This window comes from Patella vulgata, chromosome 4 (genome assembly GCF_932274485.2).
Source record: "Patella vulgata chromosome 4, xgPatVulg1.2, whole genome shotgun sequence".
Lineage (NCBI taxonomy): Eukaryota > Metazoa > Mollusca > Gastropoda > Patellidae > Patella > Patella vulgata.
Genome location: NC_065882.2, coordinates 45,861,647 through 45,876,847, shown reverse-complemented (window position 1 = coordinate 45,876,847; position 15,201 = coordinate 45,861,647). Strand labels below are relative to the sequence as shown.

At 36.6% G+C, this 15,201-nt stretch overlaps 1 protein-coding gene across 1 annotated transcript in view; it reads left to right on the top strand.

The window, feature by feature from the left end:
• The window catches only part of LOC126817916 (solute carrier family 2, facilitated glucose transporter member 1), a 64,541-nt gene that overhangs the window by 27,975 nt on the left and 21,365 nt on the right, over nt 1-15,201 (top strand). The window lies entirely within an intron of this gene.

The following is a 15,201-nucleotide window of genomic DNA, read 5'->3' as shown; positions in this document are numbered from 1 at the left end:
TTCCACATTTGCATTGCACACGTGTTTTAAAATCGACGCCGAATTAGCCTTTAAATCCAGCAATATCATTTCCATTTATACAACGAAGTCTCGACACGATGGCATCACTTCCGTTATCAACAAAATATTTAAATTTGATTACTGATACTGACAAAACTGGTTATTTCTCAGCAAGGGAAGACGCTTGAAACACTTTTTTGATGCCTATATGATCGTATTGATTCATACTATTTGTCCATTAAAATCAAATATCATAATTTTATACAAATAATGAATACAGTTTTTGCCGAAATGACATTACTTCCGGTGAAAATGAAAATCTTGAATTTGTCTAATGAAGTCGTAAATGGCATAAGGCATCACAGGGTGAAAATTTTATGAAAATCAATTAAAAATTGACACTTTTATTGACCAAAAACCTTGAAAAGCAACTTGAAGAAAATTGTCCATTTCTCCGCAACGGAACAAGTTAGAAACCATTTTTTGATATCTGTATGATCGTATCCGTTTATTTTATATGTTGATTTAAACTAAAAGTTAATATTTTCAATACGTAGCAAGAAATTATCAATTTAAAAAATATTGATTTTAAAGGTTAAAATTCAATTTTTGACAAAATGGTGTCATTTCCAGTGTCAATTATCAATTTGATTTAATGTACGTTTGCTTTATGCATCAAATGGTATCACTTTTATGGATATCCATTAATAATTGACTCTTTTACAGGAAAAGTGACTCATCCAAAATTGCCCATTTCTCAGCAACTGCTCATATTACAAACTAATTTCGGCAGTTTATGAACATAACATAGAAATATTTTAAAATATGAAAAGCCTGAATGGGTTGTAAATTGCTTAATTTTACACTCTTTTTCTGTTTTAAATCGAAATGGCGCAAACACAAAATTAAAAAAAATCGAGTTCGATATTTTTGCGCCTAACATATGGGCATTCTTCTTGATCTATCAGATTTGTAAAAATTAATATCTGCTTGCGAAAAGACGTGCAGACCGGTCAAAATAATTTTGACAAAATTACGTCACTTCCGGGCCGACAGAAAATTTATTGGTAACAAACAAGTTGAGAATTTGCATCATGAAACATAATTATGAACTTTGTATTATACATATTGAGCAATAAATAATTAACCTAGAATCCATAAACTGAAATTTTTGTATTGTTTCAATCTATTTGTTGATTGGAATCAAATATCATAATTTTAAACAAATAACAAATACGACTCGTTTGAATAAAATATGTGTTTTGAAGGCTAAAATTTCAGTTTTTGCCCAAATGACGTCATTTCCGGTGACAGTGAAGTGTTAAAATGGTTTGACCTTGTCATAAGTGACATTAGGCATCAAATGGTGAAAGAAAATTGAAAATCGAATAATAATTGACTCTTTTACAGGCAAAATAGCGTAAAAGGTGACTTATGAAAAAAAAATTGACTATTTCTCGGAAACTGCTCATATTACAAACTAATTTTGACATACATTTTCTTCGTATGGATTAATGTTACATGTTTATGATAATTACGAATGAATATTTGAAAATATGAAAAGCCTGAATTGGTTGTAAATAGCCCATTTTTACACCTTTTTTCACCTTTAAATCGAAATGGCGCAAATACAAAACCGAAATTAAAAAAAAAAAACGAGTACGAGATTTTATACATCTGTAGTAGGGGCATTCATCTTGATCTCTCAGATTTGTAAAAAATTAATATTTACTTGCGAAAAGGCGTTCCGGACTGTCAAAATTGTAGTTTTTGGCAAAATTACATCACTTCCGGTGCCGACAGAAAACTATCAGTAACAAACAAATGAAATTTGGGACAACAGAGCATATGAACTTTGTTTTAAACAAATCGAAAAATAAATAATTAATCTAGAACCGAAAAACTGAATTAGCCAATGGCGGCTAGCGCAAAGTACTGAGATATTTTTTTTTCATATTTTTGCTTAAGTCCGAAGACCCTTTAATCCTGTGCAAAATACCATCAAAAAATATTCATAAATAAAAAACCTTTTTGTAAAAATTTAAATTTTCAAAATTTGGTGCCTAATATCTGCAAAGATTCGTAGAAAATCAAAAATTTAAACTACTGTAGCTATGTGCCCTGTCTCAGGCTATGTCAAAATGTATTACGGCAATATTTAAAAAAACCGATAACTTTAGCGATTTCGGACATTTCGCATTGTCGCAGAACGTTCGAAATAGCTTTAAGCTCTATGTCACACCCACCTTTACAGTAAAACCGAAGACGAAAGAGTGTTTAATGTCTTCTAAATCATGCAATCGTGAATATGCCAGGAAATAAGTAATATATTGAAACAGAGAAAAATAAATAAATACTTTCCGCTTTATATTTATGTACCTTGAAAAGAGATTAAAGTTCCACGGTACTAAACTTTATTAATTGAGGGGAGGGGCGGGATATTTAAAGTAGAAAAAAAAAGATCTTAATAAGAAGTTCTCGATATCTGTTCATATACAGCTGAAAGTATGTTTATTGTTTGCTACAAAATGTAAATTATTTTCTTGCACATTTGTAATTACATACCTTAAAAGGGAACAAAATTGGAATGGCACTAACATGTATTCAATGAGGAGGAGTGTGGGGGTATTTGACGTCAAAATACGCGCCATAACACAAAATACAAGATATCGATATGCATACCATACATTTTAAAAATTGTAAAATATTTTTGACATATTCATATTTACGTACGTTGTTAAAGCAGATATAATTTGGATCGTCTGAACGACTTACTAAATGGATCAAAGCAATTTTTTGTGAACAGTATGTTGACACATTAGTGATTAATTCATCATATTCCAAGACATTACGAGAAGGTTTGAGTCTGTACACAGTCTATACATCAGTATGCGAAATGTGGTATGGCGTGGGGTCTGAGAGCTTGATCGATGTAGCGCACTGCTGTGATGCCGCCTCCTCTCCCTGGACCAAGATTTCACCCCAAACCATTATGCTTGGACCTCCCCATGAGTCTCGTTCCATGACACATTGGTCCGAATAACGCTGGCCACGTCGACGCCATATTCTTGTCCCGCCATCTGCAGTTGATACACAATACCGACTCTCATATGTGAACAGAACAGTTCTCCATTGCCTGTGTCAACAGTTCTGGTGTTGTTGGGCAAACTGTAGACGTTCACGTCGATGGCGAGGGGTGAGGATCGGTCCACGGTGAGGTCTAGGGCAATGGATGTTCTTCTGGTGAGACCTCGGCGCACTGTATCGGTACTGATGGGTCTTCCGTGTGTTCCCACTGTCTGACGTGCTGTCTCAGATACTTGTGTGAAGGGATTCTGCACGTGCTGTCGCACAATATGGCGGTCTTGTCGCCATGTGGTAACACTTGGTCTACCAGTTCTGGGCGATCATCCGTGGTGTTGCTGCCCCGAAAGCGTTGCTGAAGCCTTTATATGGTCCGAACACTGACCTGGAAGTGATTGGCAACGGCATGGGTATTGTGGCCAGCGTCGAGTCTTCCAAGCGCCTGGTTTCTCTGAGCTGTCGTGCGTCGAGGCATGCTGCTGACGTTGTAGTGTGAATAATTCAACCAGGTATGGGGGGGGGGGGGCATTTTATAGGGCTGGTCCCGGTGAACAGCACGTGCAGCATGAGTTACATGAAAATCATGGAGAACATTACCACCTCAGAAGTCAGGTTGCGTTTTTGAGAACATTTCCTGGGCTCAATTCTGTGTTTGGGAAGGAGCCTTATTGCTCAGGTAAAGTTAGAGATGTGGTCACAAATATACAATAAAAACATTTGGCAAGTTTTATGCAAATGAAATGAAATGAAATGGGGTTTAACGTCCTACTGTTCTGCTCCTAACCCGGGCTAATCAAGACGGGAAGTTTTATGCAATGCGTCTATTCAGAGTAACATACCAACCTGATGTTTCTTTTGCTGCTTAGCATATATATAACACGCACGCGATTTCAAATTTCACTAAAGTCACGGTCATCGAGCGATATTTCTTATTGTATATATGTTTGCTCGATTCTCCTTTGTTCAATATGTCCCTCATAGCACACTGTATGGCGTATGCCCGTCTTCATTAGCCCAGTTTAGGAGCAGAGCAGTAGGATGTTAAACCCCATTTCATTTCATTTCATTTCATTTCTTGACCCACACAAGATTTATTATCTGGTGTGGATTGCATCTATACCGTGGGGGTCCAATCATATGTTGTCATTGCATTACATTACCCGAGTCGAACATACCAAGAAAAAGCATTAATAATTTAGATAACATTTCAGGCCTAAAGAAAGACCTGCGATAGGCAGATTTAGCTCTTGCATAATGTATGTTTAAAATGGTATTTTGCTATATTCACCGCGTTTTCCATTCGTTTTCTAATTTAGTAGTAAATTTGGCCCAATAAGCTTGGATGTTGTTAAATTAGACCTAAAATTCGTACAATATTCTTTAAAATACTGTGAAGTAAATTGAAAAGTGTTGAGTGGCTGCGTTTTCCCAATGGCGTAGGGACCCTGTTGTTCAGATGGTGTTGGGCTCTGTATCATCACTGTTATATGTAGCTTTCTAATTCAATGCCAAATTAACCTTTTCGATTAGTCATTATGCATATAAAAATGAAAGATTGACTGCTGACACTGGAATACTGATAACCGGATATGAAAAGGCGAAATTAGAATTTATGTAGCCGATTACACCAAATAATCACCAAATCAAGTATCTAAAGGCAAGAACTAGAATGCGAAGAAATAATGTATGATTATGAATGTTTCAGAAATCTGTAACCGGCAATGTCACACTTCTAAGCCAGACCGTCAAGATATACTGAGTTTCTATCGAAAAACAACGTTAGCAATCTGATTAAAACACAGATCCTATTTCGTTTCGTTTTTTATAGTTCAAAATTTCGTTTTACTTGCCTTCACTACACTAGGAAAATTGAAAAAAAAGGGTCAAATTTGCCATTTTCATAGCAGTTTTGGGTAATACTGATGATATTACAGCGGGGAATGACGGGTGTATAGGAGGTGTAAAGTGTCTTTGTGTAGAACATTCGCATTATGTCGGATGTGACATTTTGACCCCAGTCAACATAAAATCCTTCCAGCAAAAATTCTAAACTGACAACCCCCTACAACATTATGACCAGGAGAGAGTCAAATGCTGTTCCCTGTGATTGGAAACAACGGAATGTTGAGTAAAAAGCTATAGTCTGTGATGTGACAGCAATTCAACATTGATGTCGATGTCCATTTCCCAAGTAGAGTTGTCTTTCCTTGCAGTTCACTCGAATGCTGGATAGCGAGACTTGACGTGGATCTTTACGTCGTCCGATAAAATACCACTACAGAACTAACAAATAAAAAACAACCCAACATTCTCTAGTCCTGTTTTATATGTATTTTCTGTGTCTATTTAAAGTCTCGATTTCCATCGACAAGCGAAATTTAAAAAAAAGATAACATGATAAAATGTTGATTATTATCATTTGATTCATCTTTATCATTTGAACGATGTATATATGATATGGTTCAAATTGTATTAAATATGCCGTGGGTAAGAGTGGATCCAAAACCAAAATCGGTAAGATATCTAACTTGTCTAGCCGTACGGACTCGATAAATGTTAGGGGGCTACAATCTTAAATGCCCAAAATAATTTCTGGTAACAGAGCTTACCCAGTAGGGTCACCCCTCCCTTGGGGAATTTGACGACCACAAACGCGTATTCCTGCTATTCCAGCCTACTGAATCACAATCAACCAATCAGACTGTTGCATCTGCATTCACAAATAATAATCGATGCCCGAAAAATGTCGCTCAAAGTATAGAGTGACTCCAGACAAAATGTTTTTTCCATAGTCAATTTAGTACATATTCGGGGTATTCAAGGTCAGATTTGTGTTTTATTAGAATTCGGGCACTTTATTTTGCCAACTAGATGAAATAATAATTTTTGTTTTACTTTACCCGTTTGCCCAAATGTTGTGGGGAGGACAGCTCGTATGAGTGGTATTTTTAATAATGAATGGTCTAATTTTCTCTAATCTATTGGCAGAGAAATGATTTAACTCTATGATATATAAACTATAAATACAGGTCACTTATCAATAGAAGCGGGTCCCAGGGGCGGATCCTGTTAAGAAAATTTGACAGTGAACTTTTAAAAGAGAAATCCAACACCCAGTTTGGCATCAATTTTTATTATGAATTAATAGGATCACATTGTAATTCAATTTCATTGATGCAAAGCATTAATTTTATTGTGATATCACATTATGTCTATATCATTATCTCGCGCTTTGAATGGCCATCCCACACCCTGTACTTGGTGCTGTATTTCTTGTTTATTTACATATTTTTCTTCTAATTAATTAGACGAATTAGAATTAAGATCTATTAAACACCCTATTGTATCGTATGTATGCATAGTATATTACTTGACAAAATGTCGAGGCTAAGGTAACTTTTTGAAACTGTAAAAGAAGGCGCCTTGACAAACCCGGTAGTGGGTCAAACCACGGTTTCGTGTGACCTTTTGTAGGACAAATTTATGTAGACTTAGTCAAGTTTTAGCATAGAAAATCTCCAATGTTAGTACACCCAGTCCCTTTTTTCCAAATTCATGTATCTGCAATTTTATCAAAATAGTCGACATCACATTGAGCTAGATTATCACTCAGCATCACAAAAGATAACGATATTTTTTTTTAGAAACATGCCGCTCTTTCCCGCTTATCTTGCTTTATATATATAATAAATCATTTTGTCCTGTAATAAATTTGAGGTGGTTCTTATTACTGCAGAAATATGTAGTTAATTATGTGCGAAATTACATAAACAGAAGTAACGTCAAATATATATTCCTGTATAAGAAACGGTTGTACATTATATGATCCATAAATACGCATGCACAAACTTTAATTACTTTCAGGGTTTTACCAAGAATATTGCCTTTGCAACACTGTCGTGTGTGGTTGGTTCATCGTTTCAGTATGGGTATAATACAGCTTTACTAAACGCTCCAGAAGAGGTAAGGACAAATCCAACGCCATTCTTGCTGCTGTCATCTCATATATCTGTAACTATACAATATTAGCATCCATGTACTATGTTTGTATTTTTTGGGTTTGGTTACATGACCCACAAAACACCGCGAAACCTCCCTTTATTGTAATTACTCTATTTGATTCGCAAAAAGGTTTTACCATATTGGAATCCTGTTAATGTAATGCTATTATAACAGTATTGTTAATAAAGAGGTTTGTTAAGTATGAGAATCAAGAGACGATAAATTTATGTAATTTTTATGTTGATAATATTATAGATAATAAAGAGGTTTATAAATGAAAGTCATGAGACGAGGAATAATGAAAGTATATCAGAAGAATTGTTAACCAATACATGGGCTCTTTCATCCTCGGGATTTGGTATTGGTGCAATGATTGGAGCTCTGTTTGCTGGACCTATAAATGGTCGTTATGGCAGGTGTTTAGTTTGTAAAAATACTGATTTACGGAACATACGTATACACTCATTGGTGAGTGCTAGAATTCGCGGTCTTGAATGTACAATCTGCTATTCTGCCGCTAGTCACAATTGAGTTAACCGTTTTCCTTCATATCCCTTTAAAATGCACATATTGGATCATATTTATATACCCCACACTTCAACTTGTGCGTATTATGTCGTCTCTCTGTCGACCCATCGATCCGTCAACAATTGGCTTATGAAGTATTGAGGTCATAAGAGAACGAGACCTATCGATATTCAGCGTTCAGCGACTTTCTGTTCTGGAGTTACGCCCCCTTTTACGAAAACGTTGGGGCTACATACTTTTACGGAATTTTTCAACACATTTGGTGTCAAACATATGCGTTCCGCGACCTTCCGCCCCAGGGGATGGGTGGGGCGACCTTGTAAACGCGACAGAGGCTACAGTTTTCAACAGATTTTATCAAGCTTGTGAACACACAGAGATCTGGGGCCGGTTTCACAAAATTTTATCTAAGATAAATTTAAATTTTAGTAATTTGATTGGATAATATTATATTGATTTTAGTGCTTAGACAATCAAAATTGAAGTATCTACTAAAATTTGGATTTCATCTTTAGATAAGATTTCGAGAAACAGGGTCCAAATTACTTAAAAGCATCCATAGCCATGTTAGACCTAACTGCTGTGCGGCTATATATCCTCGCTTGGCGTGTCTGTCTTCTAAACAACCAGGGCATCGATATTATTGATACCGTCTTAACCTTAGTAAACTGCAGAAACCCATCGTCTGTTTTTAAAACCATTTTCAATGTATGATTAATATTTATATTTATGCATATTTTTTTAGTAAACGGTCAATACTATTCAACAATATTTTCGCACTACTGGCAAGTGGATTTTCCGTTTCTTCTAAATTCCTTGGATTAGTTGAAATGCTGATCATTGGTAGAATATTTATTGGAATAAATGCAGGTAAGGTTCTTTTTAGATCGGAATTATCTCCTCTCCGTCCAAAATATTGCCGTCACCCATTCTCATTTTTCTCATAGCACATTGTATGGCGTATGCCCGTCATCATTAGCCCATTCGGGGCAGACCACTAGGACGTTAAACCCCATTTCATTTGAATTTCTTATACCTTGTTAACAGAATAAAGGTAATACGTATTCATCTATCATTTTGATTTTTTTAAACTTCTGTCAATATTATCAGAACTGTGCTTCACTCTTGATAGAACTTCCTAGACTGTAATTGACTTTTCTTATGAGTTGTTTGGCACGGGCGACTTGTTTGTTTGTTGAGGGACAACCTATAATGTTTTATTTTGTATTAAATCTTTGTTTATAACATTCCCCGAACTGGACAGTCCAGGCGCCTACATCTGGTCAATTCTCTGGAATTTATAGTTTTATTATGTTTTTCTTGACAGAGGCAGGGATGGTTTTGACACCAAGTAAAATAAGCTAAAGTTAAATCAAAATATTTTCTTATTCGGTTGCCTTTGCCTTTAGGTTTTAGCTGTGTAGCTGTACCAATGTATCTCACAGAAATATCAACTTTATCAATACGTGGTATATTAGGCGCGGGACACCAGATTGGTATAGGTGTCAGTGTTATACTAGCTAATGTTTTGGGTCTTGGTGAAACTTTAGGCACCGAGGAAAGATGGCCCATCTTATTTGGTAAGGAAAGATTGTCTTGATAAAGGCTATATTATGTGTAGTTCATCTAATTCTAATCTCAATTAAAACCATTGAAAGACCACGCACTATAGCCAGTACAATTGCCGTTTCTTTAGAGCAATTACAAAGCTTAGTTGGCAAGAACAATACCTCCACTGAATGTATTTTAATAAGGTTCATTCTGATGTCTAATCAAACAATCGCAAGATTAAACGAATTCCCCCGAATTCTGCCCTATAGTTAGATGACAGCAATTGTTAAAATATCTCGAACGTTCTGACCTGAAGGGATTACAAGACGTTGGTCTAGACGACGGGCAAACAATGGCCACATAATATCTGACCATATTAACACGTGGATTTCTGTGTAATTAAATGTTTTATATTTTTCACAGCGGTCATAGCGGCGCTAGCGATATTCCAGTTATGTACGTTGCCATGGTGCCCTGAAAGTCCAAGGTTTCTAATGATTAGCAGAAATAATCAGCCGGCAGCTGAATCCGGTAAGATGGCTATAGGTTTTAGACTCATACCATCCATTGTTCATTGCTGCTCATTCTACATTTTAAAGTTTAAAATATAGATCTGTACAGATAAATGAACAGTCAATAGCAATTACTAAAATCACTGTGTTATTAATATTTCTAAAAATATTATGGTTTCAGCTTTAAAATGGTTACGTGGTACCTCAGATGTTCATGATGATATCAATGAAATGAAGATAGAACGTAGGGAATCACAAAGTATGAAAAAGGTCAGTTCTGATATTTCGATACCCACAAAGGAATATATACTATCGTCAGGCACTCTAGCACTGCATTCAGCATCAGTAGCACCACCGCAAATACAAACCAACCCGTTACTTTGCCAATATATACGCTATAACAAACAACATACTGTCAGCTTTGAAATATACTAAACGAACAGTCAAAAGTTTATAAATTTATAAATTTCTATGTTTCTTATTTTGTAGTTTTCGGTATTAGATTTACTGCGGAATGGTGATCTGAGAAGACCGCTGATTATATGTATAGTGGTACATCTTTCCCAACAAATGTGTGGTGTAGCAGCTGTAAGTTCTTAAAATCGAGGCATGGTCACTGAATTGTTTTTTACAAATATGTTTTATTCCAACTTATTTACGGATACGTCAGGGATTTGGAGCAGAGCTGTAACGTTTTAATAAAACCCAGAGACTTTCTCCGAAAATCTGAACCGGTAACGAAATTTTCCATCGGTATTGAAGAGTCCTTTTATTTTGTGAATTTTTTTCTGAGTTATCATTCAGATCACCACCTTTTGACTTTGAAACCTTATGAACATGATACAGGACAAACTTATAATTTAAAAAAAAACAAACAAACGGGTAGGTTTTTTTTATTGGGGACGCACTGAAGAATCGTTTTCTCCCAAATTAAGTTCGAGACCATGAAATCTTGTGAACTCGATACAGGTCAAAGGCTTGAATAGAATTTATAAGAATTCGGTGGAATTGTTCATTAGGGTATGTAGAACCCCTTGATTTCAAAATTTAAAATTGCGAAAGCATTTCGCAGACTTATTTTCCCAGCCATATTTGGAATTTTACAACTTGTGAATGATAAACAGAACAGTTATTGTGTAATATTTTGAAACTTGATCGGGACACAGTGGAAAACCTTGTCGAAAAGCAAATCTCTGAGTTATCCCCCATTTACCTTTCAAAGCTGTAAAACTGGTCCGACCGTCGATCATAGGCGTAGGAGCTCAAAGTAATTCAGGGGGGCATAAGAGAAAATTGCCCGAAATCAATACCGTTTTTTCGGGCATACATATCATAAGAGAGCGTCGGGCATATTTTCGGGCATGCAGTGGACAAGAAAAAGACGAGAAAATACTTTTCGGACAGTGTGGTTCTCATAGAAATAAGTTAGTTATATTTTTTCTCTAAACGTTAATAGAAAAAAAAAGGTTGTCGAATTTTTCATTGCCCGAAAAAAAAATTGGGGGGGGGGAGGGGGCATCTGCCCCTCTCCCCCGCTCCTACGCCTATGCCGTCGATTCGCAATTTCTTGTTAGATACACTTTTTGAGTTCAGCAACAAGAAGAACCATGGTGATTTTTGAGGGTTTCCAACGTGGTTTATGCCCTTTGTTTACAATATCATTTCATTGTATAATTATGAATTTTGGGTAGGTTTGGTAAAGGCGATATTGTCGATAATAACCATCAAAGTTATGTTCCTTCGTTCCGAAATATTGTTAACATCCCAGGGGCCATAATAGTACGATCTTTATTAGTCTCGGTCCCCCACAACCTCCTAGTCTTCAACGTAGAATATTTGTCTGAATGATAGAGACTAGATCTTTATGCAAACATCGGTTAGTTAAAGTAGCTAAGTCTCTAACTCAATATCATTCAAAATCTTCGACATTATTTGTCTGCTTAAATCAACACTGATGTTCTGATCTTACCGGGAAAAGATGGCCATCTGACATCCAATATTTAGGACAAAACAAACATTTTACAATTGGTACACGAATCGTGTACCATAAAGCATTTCAGCGTTATTTGTAATAAGGGACTTCAAAAACGAGGCTAGGCATATTCCACAAGTCATGTCAAACGGCGACGCTATAGTCTTATCTGGAGAGTATGCGCAGTAAATACCTTCGGCGTAGACTGGAATAACCAGACGCTAGAGACTGCCATTCGATTGAGACTTCTGGCGAGTATGCGCAGTAAATACCTTCGGCGTAGACTGGAATAACCAGACGCTAGAGACTGCCATTCGATTGAGACTTCTGGCGTATTTCGCCGAACCTTACTGATTAGAAATTACAGTAAAAACAGAAACAATTGAATGTAAATCAATTCATATACATTCATATTACATTATTGTATGCGTTGCGACCCATTTGTGTCAGTTTCTAGGTCCAAAATATTAGCGATTTAGCTCCTTTAAGTTAGGGCCATAATTATAATACGATCTTTATTAGTCTCAGTCGCCCAGAACCTCCTAGTCTTCAACGTAGATTATTTGTCTGAATGATAGAGACTAGATCTTCATGCAAACTTATCGGTTAGTTACTTTGGTAAAAAAAAGGGCCAAAATTGATTTATAACGATAATTGTTAGAATCATGATCATTGCTTTGGATCGCTATGAAAGTTTAGCAGGAGATGAAGCTGGTCAAAAGAGCCCTATTGTCTTTTGGAAGCAATGACGATCATTGCCCAAGTTAAATTATGTCCCTTGCGAAATTGTTGTTAGCGGTGCAGTTTGTTAATTGGAAGACCCGTATTATATTTGACCCCTTGAGTTATATCCCTAGGCCCTAGGTATACCATTGAATCATAATGAAAATTTACTAAATGTGAGCCGAAATGTTTAAATTATCAATTTCCGGCAATTACCTTACAGAGATATTTCCCTTGATTACAAATATGTTGTTAAAATTTCAAATTTGCTTCCCTATTAATTTTCAGTAACACTAATAACAGCACTGTTACACATTTTTTTATATTAAGCATATTGAAATTGTTACAATTATACTATGTGTGTGGCCGGGTCGACAAAGTTGTTAGTTGGTGTATTTTCTTTGTTTTATTTTTCAGTTTGCTTTGTATTCAACAAGTGTTTTTGAACAGGTAGTAAATAGTGTGGAACTATCTACATACCTAGCAGTGGGCCTCAGTGTGTTTGCTTTTATTGTTTGTGTTGTTTTTACGGGGTTCGTGGAGAAATCTGGAAGACGAATGTTACATTTGTGTGGTGTAGCTGGAATGTGCATTAGTATGAGTCTTATAACTATCTGTTTTATATATCATGTAAGTAAGTTATACCGTTATGTGCAAGGGCGGTTACTCCGTCCGTGAGTTTGATACTAATATTCAACTGCATTCTCACGCAGAATTGAACAGGCCTCGGCCTGAAATTACCGGACTGAAAGATACATTCCAAACAGCGATGGATTGAATGCTACGGACAGGGGCGTACATAACGATTTTGTTTGGGGGGGGGGGTGTTTAGCCAAAATGCGACCGACTGATGCCCATACCCCTACGAGTGACGCAGTCAGGAGCCGAGCACCACAGGTGCGAGTTTTGAGGGGCCATGTGCAGTAGCGGATCTAGATAGGGGTAAGGGGGTCCAAATCTAGGGCGCCACCCCAGCCACAATTCCACCCCACAATGAATGTCAACAAAATACTGGCTATAACATTAAGCGTCCCGGTAGAACATAGGTGGTATTGTATAATTATATAGTTGTTTGCCGATCGTTGTCTCGCTGGAAAGCAGTTTTATTTAAGTTGACATAAAGTTTATGTCATATATGATTGTGCCTATAACACTGAGCAACCTGAGAAAATTTTGGAATATTGAATCAATATCTTGGCATTTGAGTTCATTGCTTGGAGAAATTCTTGTGGACGAGAGGACCAGAAATGTGAGTCAATTATAGACAAAATCTCGAGATCTGCCCCTGTCAATTCCGCTTGTTTTGCAAGAGTTGACAGAACTTTTGTATAGTCTGACGCCCCACGACCCACACACCAGTGCCAGTGGTACTACTAACATAACTAGGCAGTTCAGTATAACCGTAAATAGGATAGTGCTGAGACAGTATAAGACAACAGAGGAATAGAAGAATGACGTTATAATGGAATCGAGCGCATGAGGCGCGAAAAAAATTCAGATGTGTAACCGAGCTTTTAATTTTTGGGATTGGGCCTGACAATTTTAATCAATGTCATGGCAAATGGATCCAAATTCTCGTTAACGAGAGGATAAGAAATGGGACAGAATCTTGAGGCCTATCTGTCAATGTCGCCTGTTTTGTGAGAGTAGAACTAACAATTCTACAGTCTTTTGACCCACGACTCACTCACTAGTGGTACTACTAACTGGGCGATTCACTGTAACTGTGAATATGATAGTGATGAGATAGTATAAGACAGAGAAGGAGTTGAAGAATGATGGCATAATGGAATTGAGCGCCGATATGTAACTGAGCTTTTAATTTTTGAGGACGGGGCCTGAGGGCACTTTACCTCAATGGGGCGCTTACTTGGTCTCTGAAATGCCCTGGACTTTGGGGAGAGATTTTGCAGAATTCTGATGGTCAGAAAACACCCCATTAATTCATTTAGTCTGAGACCGACTGCGGTGAGCACTTTTTTTTAGACCGATTATTTCTTTGCCATGGGGTGAAAAACATTTTTTTCAAACATGATAAGTTGACAAGGTTATTTTATACTAAAGTTTTGCGTGAGTAGAGTGACGTATGCAGTGAGCACTTATTTTGATACCGACTGCTCATATATCTTACGACCGACTAGTATTTGGGATCTATTCTGGCATTATTTGTTTACCTCATTAATTCATTAAGACGGCGATGCATAATTTTGAGACCGACTGCAGTGACTGCACTTATTTTGAGATCGAAAATTTTTCTACCTTGGGGAAATTTTGTTCTTAGACCTACATACTCACAACAGAATAAGAGTTAAACACATCATTTTTTCAAACATGATAAGTTGACAAGGTTATTTTATACTAAAGTTTTGCGTCAGTAGCGTAACGTGTGCAGTGAGCACTTATTTTGATACCGACTGCTCTTATTTTGCGACCGACTGCACTGATTTTGCGACCGACTATTTTTTTTCCTGGGGGGGGGGGGGGGGGTACCAGGAAAACCTTCGATCACCTCATACCACGATCTGTCTAAAACGGAAACACATCGTAGCCAACACGGTCAATATAGTTTGATTTAGAAATTGCTGAGGCAGGATGTAGAAGATTATTTCAATTAGTGTTGTTCATAATACCGTATTAACCGTAATATTTCAGATGGCTTTGTTCATGATACTGTAAAGACCTTATAATATTTCAGAAACAGACAGATTGGTTGAAATACGGTTCTCTTATTGGTGTATTTTTATACATTTTTTTCTTTAACATTGGCCCTGGTAAGTTATAGGCTACATATCATATATGTTTTATGGTGATTTTTCTTCTTATATATAA